The sequence below is a fragment of the Magnolia sinica genome, chromosome 7 (genome assembly GCF_029962835.1).
Source record: "Magnolia sinica isolate HGM2019 chromosome 7, MsV1, whole genome shotgun sequence".
Taxonomy (NCBI): Eukaryota; Viridiplantae; Streptophyta; class Magnoliopsida; order Magnoliales; family Magnoliaceae; genus Magnolia; species Magnolia sinica.
In genome coordinates this window covers 42318316-42334567 of record NC_080579.1, presented here as the reverse complement: position 1 = coordinate 42334567, position 16252 = coordinate 42318316, and the positions used below count along the sequence as shown (strand labels likewise).

Here is a 16252-nt window from a genome sequence, read left to right as displayed (position 1 = left end):
CAACCACCTGAGTAGCTAATCCTCATGACTAAGCCATGGCCATTCGCCTAGTGGGGGATAGATATTATAGGCCCTCTGCCGACTAGCAAAGGTCAGACCGAGTTCGCAGTCGTTGTAGTCGACTACTTCATTAAGTGGGCCAAAGCAGAGACCTTGGCCAAGATCACTGAACAGAAAATCACTGACTTCATCTGGAAAAGAATCATATGTCGGTACAAAATCTTGCACACGATCATCTTGGATAATGGGAAGTAGTTCGACAATGATCGATTCCGAGGTATGTGCGAGAACCTCAGAATTTGAAACGTCTACTCGTCACCTCGACACCCCTAAGCTAATGGTTAGGTCAAGGAGGTCAATAAGATCATCAAGAACCTCCAGACCAACCTTGAAAAAGTTAAAGGAGCTTGGGCCGAAGACCTCCCCCAAGTCCTCTGGGCATATTGGACCACTGCCCGAACGGCCATAGGGGTAACTCCTTTCTCCCTGACCTTCAGAACTGAGGCCATTGTCCTAGTCGAGATTGGGATCCTCACTGCTCAGATCCATTCTTATAACGAGAATTAAAATGCTGAGTAGATGGCACTGGACCTCGATCTGCTTGAAGAAAAAAATAGCATGCTTAACTCAAAGTCGCAACTCGACAACAAAAGGTCGCCTGATTCTCAAAGTCAGACCATTAATCGATCCTACTACACGGCTTACCGAGGACTTCCTTTAGTGCAAGGGAAAAACGATCCTCACCAATCATCCCCTTAAAGAAGAGGTTGGACCACTAATTAATAATACTACTAGTATCATGCAATCTACACTAAGGACCCCTTAGAAAAAGGGAAGACAATCCTCCTAAGCAAATTGCTTGGTCCTCTGGGAAGGAATCATTGTAGCTCGTTCACTTATTATACAAGGGCAAAATTTCCTTAATGAAAGGGCTTAAGAGTTCGCTCCAACATTCCTACTCGACTAGAATGCCCGGGCCATCAGTATGCCCGACGTGAGGAAAAACAACCTACTAGATCTACTAAAAATCTCATAACAGACCATTGTAAAAAATTCCCTTTCTCATTAATGATAGAAAAGAGAGTAGATATGGGGAAAAAAAGAGGAAGGTAGAAAAAATCAAAGTCCTGCCGGGGTTGGTTGCATGACTTCAAGTGGAGTAAACTATTCAGCAGGGTTGTCCTCGAGAGAAGTCCGGTCGAGTTTGGGATATAACTCCTTAACGTCCTCAAGGCACTTATCGTACCTGAGGTTATAGAGGGCAACCCTCTCTTCCTCCCACTCCATGGAGGCCTTGAACTCCTTTACAGTCACAGCCTTAGCCTCAGGAATAACTACCTGGGCTTCCTTTAGTTTCACTCTGGAACTATACTTCAGCTCGACCAGATCGAACTTCCATCTGGCGCCCTTCTTTTGGGCTTCCTTCTGGAGAAAACCTGATTCTTCCAGCTCGACCCTCACTTGGGACTCGTTCTTTCGAGCCTCCTTGACATCAGCCTTTAAAGCAACAACCTTAAAGTGGAGCTACTTGGACTCGACGGTCTTCCTCATAAGGCCCGCCTTTGCCTCCTTGCATTCCACCTTGGCGCGCAGTATCTCGTGACAAGCATTCAAAAGGGTGGGGCCAAATTGAAAATAGATCCACATTAGAAGACAAAAAATTTTCTAAGTAATAAAAAATGACTATTACGAAGGAAATGCCCTACCTTATAGTAGAGTACTGCCATTTGGCCTACAACAGCTAATGGAGGCATCTCCATCACCTTAGTGAAGTCAGCATCGGTAACGTGCCGATATATCAGGGCAAAAGGCTCTCTATCATAGCTGAGACAGATTGGAGGGGCTCCTGAGCCTCACCCCCTCGGCCACCAGTAGAGCTACCCGCCTAGGCCTGAGGCGAGAGGGACTAGGCCTCAGAACTAGTAGTCGCCCGAACATTGGAAGGTTGGGCCTTAATAATGATGGTCACCTCCGCAGTAAACCCAACCATCTCAAAGACCTTTGGAAAGTCTGGAAGAGTGGTGGTAGGAATAGGAGTGGGGTCAGCAGCCACGCTCGACCGACTAGCAGCATACGAAGGGGCAACAGTTCCCTTCTTCTTTGAAGCCTGCTTCTACTTTTTCTGGGCCATCTCGGCCACAGAGGGGGCCTTATGCTTAGAATGGTTCTGATTAGGCATCCCTACATGGAAAAAAGAGAACGACCAGTGAACAGACAGATGAAATAAATCCCCAACCATATACTAAAGTATACCGAATACATATGAAGCAAGACCTGATTTTAAAAGAGATGTAATTAGTAACCTTCAAGACCTCAGAGTAGTGTCCACCAACCTCGCCTCAACTATTTGGATACGCTCTGACTCGCTCACCCCAGTAGGGTACTTGGGCAGAGCTGCCAAAGACAATGAGGAAATGAAATAATTTAAGGAAAATTCAGTTCAAACATACCGACCTGGTCCAGCGAAGTGGGTCAAAACTTAAGGGTGTAGCTTGGAAGCTGCTGGAGCCTCCCAATTTCCCAACACCCAGAACCACTTACTCTTTCAATTCTTGTTCGAGGTCGGGGTGTCCGTGATTATGGCCTTTCTAGTTTTCGGCCAGGCAGAAAAATAATATCAACCCTTATGATAGGGGTTAGACTTCACCTGGTACAGGTGGAGAAATTCATCCACTGTCAGCTGGGGTTAGTCGAGCTCGGCCTAGAGGATGAATGACCCCACCAGTACCCTCTAGGCGTTTGGGATTATCTACCCAGGAGCTACTCCAAGCACAAGAGGACATCCTTAACTATACGATGAAGAGGGAGCCTCAAGCCGTACTGTTGGGCAACCAAGAATATGGTCACCTCGCCATCCTGGGGCTCACTCAAAATTTCACCAAGTATGGGAGCTTAGAGCACCACAGACTCTGGAATGTGGCACTCCAACCTAATCCGTACCAGGGCAGATTCTGTCAAAGTTGACCTAATTGGCCCGATCTCTTCCAAGTCTGACAATGATTGGTCAGCCTCCTCCCTGGCTAGGGCAGCTCCCTCAGCGTCTATTGGCCTCTCGGCTAAGGACTAGGCAACCATCCTTAACCCATGGGACACTTGGAAGTCCCTATCACTCATCATCACCATCGGAGAGAGCGAGTTCTCCAAAAGGTTAAAATCATCCAGCCCACCATCACGCTAGGACGACTCCCCCCATTGGCTCGATGATCTCGACATTTTTAATCGAAATAGCTGCCAGAAGCTAGAGACCCAGAAGAAAAAGAAAATAAAAGGGGGAGGGAAGATAGGGAACAGAGTTCATCGGAGAAGGAGAAGGAGCTTGAAGGTCATCGAAAAATCACGTAAGTCTAGGGTGAGTAGAGAGAAGCAAAGAGATGACAGAGCAAATAGCCTCAACAATGCTCGGGCATCCCCTTTCATAGGGGACTAGTTGTACAACATTTAATTACCACACTCATTATGACAACTAAAATGATGCCTCGATGACCGCTCTCAGACATGTAGAGCTCCCCAACTCACTAGTCGACCTAACTCTCCAGAAGACGCCACACGTCAGCACCTTATAGGTCAAAAGCTGAGCAGGTGTGCCACCGCGCACGTGACCTCAAGCAACGTGCATTATCTCGAGCATGTCATATCATGATTGCAGATACACCCCGATTCATGTGCACGCCACCTTACTTTACATTAATGATAAGCAGGCCCAATTCACCATGTGCAAAAATGACCGACCTCACCAAAGTTATACTTTCCAACCTCGCTACATGAGCTCGAAAGTAGGGGGCTTACTGTTATGGGTAAAAATGGACTAACCACTAAGGAAAAACTAGCTCAGATATACATGCACAGTGCGAGGAGCTCGACCAACACTAATCATAACTAAGGAGCTCCTTAATAGCTAAAGAAGAACACTCTGTTAGATTTCACAAAATGACCCTAGGTTCGAACATCAGTAGAAAGAATCTCTCCATCTCCGACAGACGTTGAGCCCTTCTTGACATCGGGCCCTTTCATGGGCCCATACATTTTTGAGCTGATGCTCGGAACATCTCTTAGAAAAGAGGCCCAAAGTACGTCCCTATGTCACCCAACAAAATGAAGAGGATGGTCATTCATCTATATTCTACCAAGGAAAGGAGCTCGGTCTTGGTCCTTTGACACAACTTCCAAGGGAAGATCGGCAAGTAAGCAATCTTCTCATTGTAAAGCCCGACCATGGCTCACTAGAGGATTTAGTTTGGCAAACTGTTCTTAGGAAACCATATAAGTTACCCCGGCCTCTTATTACGTGCCCCTACCCATTTCGACCTGATTCCGATTGTAACTACTAAAGATCCTAACCAAGGATCTTGCAAGATGATTGCAACATAGATCCACCCGAGATCTTCGTCGAGGATCTTAGGAGATATCTGCAACATGAATAGGATTCAAATCCCTCTACAATACATCCTTGTTAAATAGGGAAATCTCCCTTCATATTGAAATTGCGGTTGAGACTGCTAATTGAAGTATAAAATTATGTCCAAATGTCCTAGAGGGGGGTGAATAGGACTTTTCAAAAATATTTACTTATTAAGAATAACATTGCCTAAATTAAACTACTTATCAATTTAAACTAAGTTAAACTAACTCTAAGGCTTCTAAGCCAATAGAGGATCCAATCACGTAGGTTACAAATGATTTGCATATAAAACAACTAGCCTTTTAACATAACATATATGAGTGTGTGGGATGTGTTTCATATCAATCTTAAACAATCATCTAATCAAGCATCATTACTAAACATTCAAGACATATTAGCATAATTTAATTAATGAGTAAATAGCAATCCTAAACATGATCATAAATAGTGGTTCAGCTATGTGCCTACTCCACTCCCGGTGGACGCACTCTCTCCTAAAGTGTTCTGGATTTCACTATGAGAGGTTTTAAATTAGGTTAACCTCAAACCTTTACAACCAACACAAGGTTCAACTAAGGAGCCTATACAAGGCAACCTTAGGTGCTTACACAAGGTAATGTGTCCTACACAAGGACTCAACTAGGAGCTTACACTAGGCAATGGGTCCTACATAAGGACACCCAACGTATTCTCCCGTCGGAGGCCTATGAAAGATTTTGAAAGTGAGTGAGCCCCTTTTTAGCACATAATGGAGATGACCTTCCTTATTGATGAAGAGTCTTCATCTCCCTTGATCCGCAACAACAGTAGATGCTCCAATTGAGTTTGTCGGGTGTTAGGTTAAGGTATTTTGGTGAATCTTATCTATTGAATGTTAGTCTTTAAGTTTGGATGAGATTCCCTAAAATTAGGCATTCTTCAATCTATTGATTTTCCAATGATTGCATTTAAGATAGGGTTGAAGGATGAACTCCCATGAGAAAAAGGATTTAAGATGGTAGGTGGTATTCTTCTAGTAATAACTCTCTCAAATTTATCTCTTTTTCTCATTAAAGAACCAAGAAAACATGCCCCTAAATATATAGGCAAAAATCCCAACGGTAAAAAAAATGGGTAGATTTTTGTCAGGATTTGATGTTATCAAAGTTTCCTTCTATGTTATCGAAATCCTTGCACTAAGATTTTTATATAAGTGCTGAACAGATCTACTCGATGTCATCGAGTGGCGTTCGATGCCATCGAAGGTGACCTTCGATATCATTGAATGATAGTTCCATATTATTGGGATTTTCTTCTGAAAATGCTTGGAGCTTGTTGAGTGTTAAATTTTGGATATTTTTTCCTTTTTATATTTTGGTTTTATGAACATGATACTGCTTAATATTATATTTTATACATGTTTGTGTTGCAAGGTGAATCTGAGAGCTTAGATTGAAAAGAATATTAAAAGTATGGATTTAATGCTCAAGAATCACCAAAGCAAAGGATGGATCTTAGGAGACCAAGATTAAAGAATTCACATGCCAAAGATCTAAGAAAACTAAGTGAAGAATGAAGAAAATTGAAGATTTGAAGTGAAATTGTGAGATTCTCGCTAGTCGAAGCTCTAGCTTAACCAACCCTAGCTCTAGCTCGACTAGTCTAAGAAACTTCAGCTCGAACTCCAATAACATTATTTCTTAAATTCACGCGATCTTCGACCAGTCAAAGATTGCCTTCGACTCATCTAAGGTTGCGCAAATTTTGTGATGATTGCGTAAATTTAAGGCGGTTTTCGGACTTTTCCAACTCAGTGCCAAAGTTGGAGTTCCCTAACTATAAATAGGAGTTACTATGATGCTCCAAAGCATATTCTAGGATTTGAGGAGTGAAGCAAGCCACTGTCCAAGAGTTTTTTTTTTTCTTATTCCTTAGTTGATTTTTATGATTTTCTTAAGAGATTTTAGTTCAATCATGTCTATGGTTGGCTAAACCTCTTAGCTAGGGCTAAGAGGTGAAGCTTGTAGTGTGATTGGGATGTTTATTTTGCTTTGATTCATGGTTTTATGTTGAACTTCATTGATTTTTAGTTGATTTTAAGGAATATTTTTAGTTTTAAATGGTTTGTTGTGATTCCAATTACAATAGATCTGTAATAGCTTTGAATATCTTCTTTCCTCTTTGAGATTGTGGGATTGGTAAATCCTATTGTTCACCATCATCCCTTGGGCATGGTAGGGTAACGGAATTCCTTCCAAATTTTCATAATTCTCTTCCATTGAGACTGGATCAATGAGAAGTTCAGAGATTTGACCATCTCTTTCTCTAACTGGATAAGATAGGACTCTGATTCCAGTTGGATCTCTTGAATCATGTAAGGTAGCATCTCAATTGCTACAAGTGGATCCTTGGCACCCTAATTCCCACCTTTTAATTTTTAGTTTAAACTTTATTCACAATTACTCCTTATTTCTAGATTTCTCTTCTTAGATCTTCTTTTAGTTCTAGTTCTAGTTATTTTCATAAACGCACAAGATTAGTCCCTATAGATTCGACCTCGGTCTCACCGAGTTATTACTACATCGCGACCCTACACTTAGGGTTGTGAAAAAGTTTTTGGTGCCATTGCTGGGGACTTTGGCTGCATTTTTCTAAAATTAATTAGTGTTAGAATTAGGTTAAGATTAGGACTAACTTTTTATTTTGTTTCTAGTTTAGGATTTTTCTGCTTTGTTTTTATAAACTACAATGGTTTTCTATTTTGTAGGGTCCTAGCATAGAATTTTGATTCGGTAATGTTCTTCTAATTTCTTTCCTCTACTTGCTTTCCATACTTGCTATAGGAATTAGAAAATAAAATTAAAATTTGGTGTGGTTCATGCCCTCGCGGGTAAGGAACTATACTCTGAGACCTTTGAGAGAAGGAGTTTTGGTTGAAAAATCCATTGACAAGTTAGCAAATCCTCAAATATTTTGAAATATCATCTGAGAGCATGGCTCAAGAACATCGGGTTGATGAAGATCCTATGCATCACACACCACCTACTAGGACGACTCATGATGAGAATGAAGTGCATCAAGTTCCACTAGTTCAAACTTTACGAGATTATTTACAACCGGTGAGAATAAGTTCACCTTCCTACATAATTCTCCCAATCAATACAAGAAACGTGAACTTCAAACCTGAGATAATCCAATTACTTCCTAAGTTCTAGGAACTTGATTATGAGAATCCACATATGAATATTAAAGAATTTGAAGAGATTGTTACAACCATACATTTTAATGATGTTCCTTCTAATACAATTAGCCTTAAATTATTTCCATTCTCTCTAAAAGAAAAGGCCAAATCATGGTTTCATTCACTAAGACCTAGATCCATTGGCACATGGACAAAGATGAGCTAGGAGTTTCTCAAAAAATTCTTCCCAGCTCATAAAACCAATGCTCTTAAAATAGAAATAATGAACTTCTCCCAGAAAAATAATGAAACCTTCTTTGAATGTTGGGAACAGTTCAAAGACTTACTTCTCGCTTACCCACACTATGAAACTTAGTGACCAATTAATCTTTTTTATGACTGACTCAGTCTAAACATGCGCCAATTCGTACAGATGATGTGTAACAACGAGTTCATGGATTGAAAACCAAAAGATGCGTGAGATTACTTTGACATGCTAGCTGAAAACACCCAATCATGGGACACATCAAACCAAGCTAGTACTCCTAAGGAAGTGCCAAGAGAGATAGGAATACATGTACTTAAGGAGGAAGATGATATTAATGTATGGTTGGTAATTCTCATACGAAAAATTGAGGACTTGGAATCTAGGAAGGAATCAACTCAACCCAAAGCAGTCGTCGAAAACGTTTGTGGAATTTATGAGAGTGATGTACACCCAATCAAAGATTGTCTTATAATCCCAGCTTTTCAAGAGGTGTTTCACGTTTAAGTAGATACTACAAACATGTATCAATGACTACTTAGTGCACCAAATTCTAACACGCACACTCCTAATGAGTGGAACCTTAATTGTAGAAATGAACTAACTGCAAATGTAACCAATTATCCACAAAGGCCATCTAGTGGACTTCCACCAAGGAGAACCCTTGAAGATACATTAGATGCATTTAAGCATGAGCAACTACGGGCTATAAATGAGCTTAGAACTTCAGTTGCAATACTTGAGACAACTGAATGTTAGGGAGACTGGGATCTTTTCAGCCCAACTGCAACCTAACCTAAAAAGATAATGTGAGATATGTGATCTCAACTCTTCAACTCAGCATCTAGAACATGTAAAACTATCACCACCTTGAAAAGTGGAAACCAAATAGACAAAGAGATTCTAAGGAAGGCTGAGACACTTAAAGAGTCCAAAAATTCAAAGGATGGTGGTGAATCTAGTAATGCTCCATATGACAAAGAGCCATTACAGGGATACAAACTCATGGCCCCATTTCCCCAATGTCTCATCACCTAAAAAAGGCTATGTGAGAATCAAAATATTCTAGAGGTTCTTTAACAAGTCAAGATCAACACCACCTTGTTGGATGAAATTAAATAGTTCCCACCCTACGTAAAATTCCTGAAAGATCTGTGTGTGGTAAAGTGGAAGCTGAATGTACACAAGAAAGCATTTTTTACTAAACAAGTGAGCGCCATAATCAATCAAAACACTCCCCCAAAATATAAAGATCCTGGAAGTCCTACAATCTCATGTGTGATCAGAAACTTCAAGGTTGATAACACACTTCTAGACCTTAGGACAAGTGTTAATCTGATACCATACTCGGTTTACGAACTGTTAGGCCGTAGTGAGTTGAAACCCACCAAAACAACATTACAACTAGCCGATCGCTCGACTAGAATACCGAGAGGTATGATAGAAGATGTGTGGGTCCAAGTCGATAGATTCTACTACCCAGTAGATTTTATCATCTTGGACACACACTTAGCTTCAAATATGGGTGCTCAAATTCCAATCATATTAGGCTAGCCATTCCTGGCCATTGCCAATGCCATCATAAATTATCAGAATGGAGTAATGAAAATATCTTTTTGGAATATGACGGTAGAATTCATTGTGTTTCATTTGCACAAGCCACAAGAGGATGAGGACCTGACCCATGAAATGAACTTGATCGACATATTTGAAGATGATGAGTCTCTTTTAACTGAAGCTCCTGAATCTCTGGATGTCTGCCTAACACACTTTGTAGATTTAAATGATCATGTTGGCTAGGAAGTTGATGCCACTCCTTTCACTAATACTAAATTCTTACCATTACAAGTGGAGGAGATAGATTTTAAACCAGAGCCTACGACTTCAGATTTTAAAGAGACCACGACGAATAATTTTTTTGTTATTCAATTGTTTATAGTCTCTCATTCGCCTCAGCCTACTAATATTGAGAAATTATATTCTACAGGTGAATCATATATTCCCTAGAAACCTCCAAATTTCGATCGCAAACATGTTGCTGAGGTTCTTAAATTTCTCTGGACATTCATGCTCCAGGACATCAAAGCCTACTACAAAAAGGGCTTTTGGATGATCTTGTTGAGAAACCTTTTGAGAAAATTTTCAAGATACTGGCCGGAGGAGGAACCTTACTACATGGTTGAGTAGCTTTCCCCTGCTTTCCTAGTTTAGGATTAGAATTTATTACTTTCATAAGATTTAGAATTAAGATAGTTTGCTTTAAGTTTGTTGAGTCTTTGTGCCAACCCATCTTTACATTGAGTTCTTTGGAATAGCCTCAATTCTCCTTCTTCAGGTATTATCTTTCCATGACTTATTTTTTCTTTTTGTTGCCTCAGGTAAATTACATGATTATATCTTTTACATTGAGGACAATGCAGATTTTAGGTTGGGGGGTGTGGATTAGGTAAACTAATCAGTGTTTTTCTTTGTCTTTGAGAAATTTTTTTTAAAAATTTCAATTTCTCAAAACAAAAATCTATTTGGAAGGTGATAGTTTGTGTAGTTACAAATGTTTTGAATATGATAAGATTGAGATTGAACTTTGAATTGTTGGAGTTTGATCAACCAAGTATACTATCACCAAAGTTCTTGTACTCAATTGATTAAGAGAAAGTTTTGAATATCATGTTAATCTAAATCACAAGACCCATTCAATTCATTTTCTGTGAATTATGCTAGAATTTCTATTAGTTAGTATGTAAATCATTGATAAATGTTGAGAATTAGGTCTGGAGAATTTTATCCACCTTAAAAGATGAAAAACCAGTTAAAAAATAGGAGATTGACAAAACGGTCATCTATGGTGAAAAGACTGGAAAAGAAAAAAAAGGATGAAAGAATGTAAAGTTTGAAAAAAAATGGAAGTGAAAAGACTGAAAGTACTAAATAAATACAAGTGACCACCAATATATAATAAAAAATTTGAAAAAAGAAAGAGAAGGGGATAAGTTCGGAATCAGCACTTGATTATTCGACAAGTCTTGAAGTGATGAGCATGACTAACATTATAAAAGGATGGTATGTTCATGGAAAGTAAGTTGGAATTCACTATGCATGTTGGAAAAACTTGATATATGAACTTATGCTCATAAGTGATTGATATAGAGAACCTATTTGATTGATTGCTCATTTAATTTAGTTCTAGGTTTTCAAATTTTCACTCTCACATCGTTAGATTATACTCATTTATGCTTGTTTGCATAAAATATTATTTTTCTAAAAAGGTTTAAAACTTTAAGAATTGAAGATTATTTCATGCATGTTTTCCTCGGGACTAGCAAAATGCTGGTTGAGGAGTGTGTTGAGTGTCAAATATTGCATATTTTTTCCTATTTATATCTTGGTTTTATAAACATGATACTGCTTAATGTTATATTTTATACATGTTTGTGTTGCAAGATGTGAAAGTGCCTTTGCTTGTCAATTAATGTGAAGGTTGAGTCGGTCAGTACAGTGAGCCCCATATGAAAGAACTATAAGATGTAGACTCAACACAATGGATGGATCAAGAGCTTCAAAGGTAAATTAAACCTCGCATCCCATTACCAAAACACCTTAGGTAAATAATACTTGTTAAAAAACACTCTAATATGTATTCAAAAACTGTTTCGAACAAGAAACAAATGCATTCGATTTGGGGATTTCACTCACTCAATAGTCAACAAAATGAAATAAAGAAGACAATCACTATATTTGTTTATTCCAAATTCATTTACATCCTTTCTCTCCTTTGATTCCAAAGTAAAATATTTACAAATTATAATATAAAAACTAGAATGCAAGTATTGAATCATGGTTTTCAATATATTTTGGTGTGTTAACATCATTGTGCAAGCATGACATATTTCTTGATTAATCCTTCGATCTGATCTAAAGCCTTTCATTGATCTCTGATTGCTGGAGAAATCATGCATATGTCATCATACATAGGTGACATTATGCTTGAGAAATAATCACTATGCACTAGCAGACAATCACTGTGTGTTGGTAGGCATTGTGCGCTCATGCACATTGTGCGGTGACATGGTTGTGTGCCGTACACCGCTCATTTAGCATAATAGGTGTGGATGCTACCTGTATTCGCTTGAGCTTCACGTCTCTCCTTCTCCTTCACTTGAATCTTGTGCTAATGACCCATATAGAGGGATGATGGGGTATATATAGCATTTGCACACGTGTGAACATGCAACGTGTCCATTGTGCGCTGAACCCTGTTGCGTAATCACTTCTTTGTGTGGACCACCCTTGTGCGCTGCCCTTTGTGCGGACCACCTTGTGCGTGGAAATATGTGCGGACCACCCTTGTGCACGGACCTATGTGCGAACCACCCTTGCGCACGGACTTATGTGTGCATTCCATTGTACGACTCGGCCTGATGTAGCGCACAATGCTCTTGCACACAACAAGAGTCTCTCTTTTTTATGCCTCAACAGATGCCCCCTTGATCCTGTATTTTTTATTTTTATCAACAAAATAATAAAATGTGGGATCAATCCTTCAATATTTTAACTAATTTACTCCCCTTTTCTTCATTGTGCGTAATTTTTAAATATGCGCTCAACGACTTGCGCACAACGTTCTGCGCATAACAACTTACGCACAACATGCTGGTGCACACTAGGCTATGTAAGCCTATATATATACACAATCAAACCTCATTTCTCTCATTCCTCGCTTCGTTTCACTCATTTGCCCATGCTTTCTTGCGCGATAAGCCTTCCTGCGCACAATGGGAACTTGCGCACAACGAAAAGTTGCGCACAACAACAATTTACGCACAACGCTTTCCACGCACAACAGAATCTCGCGCACAACAGAACACTTGTGCCCGATAAACTCTTTTACGCATAATAGACCTGCGCACAACAGGATTTTCATACATGTGACTTTGAACTTTTACGCATCTCGAATTTCTTCCAATGTCTTAGTTTATTTACTGAACCTCTATATTTGTAAATTTCGCAGATCTCCCATGGCCCACTCTAAGAGACCTCATACTTCCCCAAATGTTGCTGAACCATCAGACCCTCAGTCACCTGAGACTTATACCCAGAAGAGGGCTAGATCTTCTAAAGGCTACTCTTCTTTCTTCAAAGAATATTATCAACTTCGCTGACCAAATTCAGCGCTTGTCTGACAACATTCACACAGCCGTTCTAATGAGAGAAATAGAAGGACCCCCTACTAAAAGTCAAGAATCCAACTAGCAGAATTGGTTAAAATCTACTGCCAATTTCCAGACAAATGAAACTTACCTTGCCCCCACTGAAGCTTCCCCTTCTCCTTCAATTTTGAAGCAGAAGAGGAAAAAGATTAAAGACAATTTTTCAAGAGAAAATCTAGGAGCACAATAAAAGCCACCTCCAGAACGCTTGGGATATGATCAAGTCCCAGGTGGAAGCAATCAAATTCAAAAATCCTTACAAAGACGAGACCATAACCATCCCTCTACACCTTTAGCGTCATCTGTTAATGATCTAAAGTGAACCGTCTGATTATATGACACAAAACCAACTCCTATATGTGTCAAACTGGGTCATAAAAGAGCCAAAAATTCTTGAAGGCTATCTCACGGAGAAATGCTTAGTCTAAAAGACAGGGCAAATATCATATATGCGTTTTCTTATACCATGCTACAACCCTCATGCCATATATCTCACTCATTATTTTGAGACAGTCCAATAGTGTTTTCACACCCGTGATTCTTTGTGGGGGAAGGATGAATTTAGAACACGTGGCCTTTGGGCTGAACGCCCGTATTATAGTTCATGGACTAAGGCAAATCTAAAGAAATATAAGGATGCTCTTGTTGTGGCGAACATATACAAAGCTATAGAAGCCACTTCCGATTCTTTCATAAGGATACCCCGATTTACAAAGGCTTCCTAAAGCATTGGTCTTCCACCACAAATTCCTTCCATCTCCCGGTTGGTGAAGCGAGCAATACTTTGTGGGATCTGCATAGGATGCCAGGTTTGCCTATCTCCGAGTCTTTTTTGGACGAATATGTTCCCACAAATAAGGAATTTTCTTATGTTGCTCCTGATAGAGTACCTAAGATTTCAGCCTCCACCATCAAACTTTTTCGTGAGATGTCCTATTTCCCAGATGTTCACAAAATATCCCCATTCCAGTGGCTTGTACATTTCTCGCGATTCTTACTGTGAATATTTTAGCATCCATTTTCTTTTTTCAAATGCATCTTTATATATATATATATATATATATTCTTATTTTCATATCTTTTCTCTTTTCAGGTTTTCTGGCAACCACTCAGCTGAATTAGAAACCACTCGCAAGAAGATAAAAGGTCCAGCCAACGTTACTACTGAAACTGAACTAGCTGCTTTCTTAGCTTATTGGCTAAGTTTGGTCATTCTACCCAGTTCGAAGTGTTCAAATTCTATTCGACCAACCCTGTTTGTAGTAGCAGGCGTCATGGCAGAAGGCAAGAAGAAATATTCTTTGGCCCCTCCCATGTTATGTTTGTTGTATAAAGCTTTTGGAAATGCTGCAGCGCATTGCTCAAGCCCAGCGATTGGAGCTACATCTTCTTTTACTCCGTGGAATTACTTCTTAGGCTGGCTTAGTGTATATTTCCCCTAGACTAACGGTGATCCGGAGAAGGCTTATGTCCATCCTGAACACCTACCCTTATGGTATTTCCTCAGACAGAAGATGAAAAGGAAGGGGTATGAATGGATCGTAGACAAGATTGAAAATACAGAATCCATCAATTTCTTTCCCTTTTATTTGGATTATCAAGCTGAGGATAGAGAAGTCGAAGATAACGACAGTCTAGAGACCATTCAAAGGACTTTCTTCCTTTGCATCCGCTCTTGTAGCTTGCCTATACGAGAAGGAGTAGAATTTTGGAGAGAGCCATATTATCTGAGTAGGTTCGCTAGATAATTTGGTTATGACCAAGCCGTGCCTCAGGCAAGAGAAGAAGTTACACAGACAATGAGAAGTTACGTGGTTGGCCCATATAATTGGGCTCTAATATGGAAGCAACTTTTGGCAAGAAGCTTTGGCTCCCGTTTCCTTCTCCCAAGGTTTAATCATCGGGTAGCAGCCTCATACTCTTGGATGCGATGGTGGATGCACCATTATTACTTAGTGCACAATTACTTTCCTATGGACCGCCCTATCTGGGTTCCTCCTCTATAGTTGAGAAATTATAGACCAAAGCAAAGGATCGAAAATTTCATTAAGAAGGATCATGCTGCTGTTCCGGGGCAACTCTGTCGTAAAATTTCTATGGAAGAACCGATCAGAGAGATAAATCTACTAAACACTTTGGAGGGATGGATTGCTTTTGGATCTCCTCTTAATCTCATAAAGTGGAGAGGAAGGTAGGCTACTCCCCTTGATGAATTTGAAACTCCTGGCAGTATTTTACCTTCCCCCACTCATGAAAGAGAAGACGAGCCTGATCATCCTATCCCTACAGTCTCTCCTGCCATAGAGCCCACCGCAATACAATTTCTCCTACCATAGATCGTAAAGCAACTATGATCTCTCCTATCGTGGGTCACACAACGACTGCAACTCTCCTGTTATAGGTCATACAATGACTGTAATTTCTCCTATCGTAGATTGGGTTGTTGCCACCACATCGCCTATGACTCTCTCACGTGCTAAGTCATTATCTCCTGAAGTTCTAGCACACCAATTTCCTTCTCCTATTCGAAGTACTCGTCTTCTCCCTATGAAGACTGTTTACAAGGGGAAACAAACCATCTTAGAGGAGGATAGTTCATCTGACTATTCGGCCAATACTCCAAGCAACGAAACATCTTCCTCCACAAGTTTGACTGATGAAGGGGATGTCCTATTGAATCAAGGAGTTGATGTTGAGGTAGACATTGAAGAAGAAGGTGAGGTTAGGACTGAATCTCCATCCCCTGAAATCCAATCTAGTCATCTGGATGTTCCTCCCCTGATTATGACGACTTCTTTTAAAGAAGAACAACTTGACTATGGAGCATCTGGCCGTTCTCCTGGAGTGAATATTTTCATTTCTTTTGATGCTTCATATTCTCCATGCATTATAGAAATTGCTGATGTAACTGTTCATGAGGCATCTAGAGTGAGAGAAGCAGAAATCTCTCCATCAGAGATTTAAGTAGGAGTGGAAAATATATTTCTTCCCCAAAGCGTGGAGGTGAGTCAAGACATCGTAGAGGTCTCGCCCGTGGTCACTACAACGTCTGACATTCCTGTTCATGCCGATAAATCTCTTACTGTGCAACCTCCTCCTATCTAACCAGTAGCTCGGAGTTTGGAATTCTTTTTTGATCCGATCGATGTTTCGACTTCGACGACTTTGGATTCGAGTACTAGAGGAGCTCAAGAGCTTTCTTTCAATGTCGCCGTAGCTAC

General features: G+C 40.1%; 1 non-coding gene across 1 annotated transcript; it reads right to left on the bottom strand.

Moving 5' to 3' along the window:
- Positions 1-7824: 7824 nt before the first annotated feature.
- Positions 7825-7931, bottom strand: LOC131252318 (small nucleolar RNA R71). Its single transcript, XR_009174346.1, has one exon. It is a non-coding gene; the product is annotated as a small nucleolar RNA R71 (small nucleolar RNA).
- Between the last annotated feature and the right edge of the window lie 8321 nt (positions 7932-16252).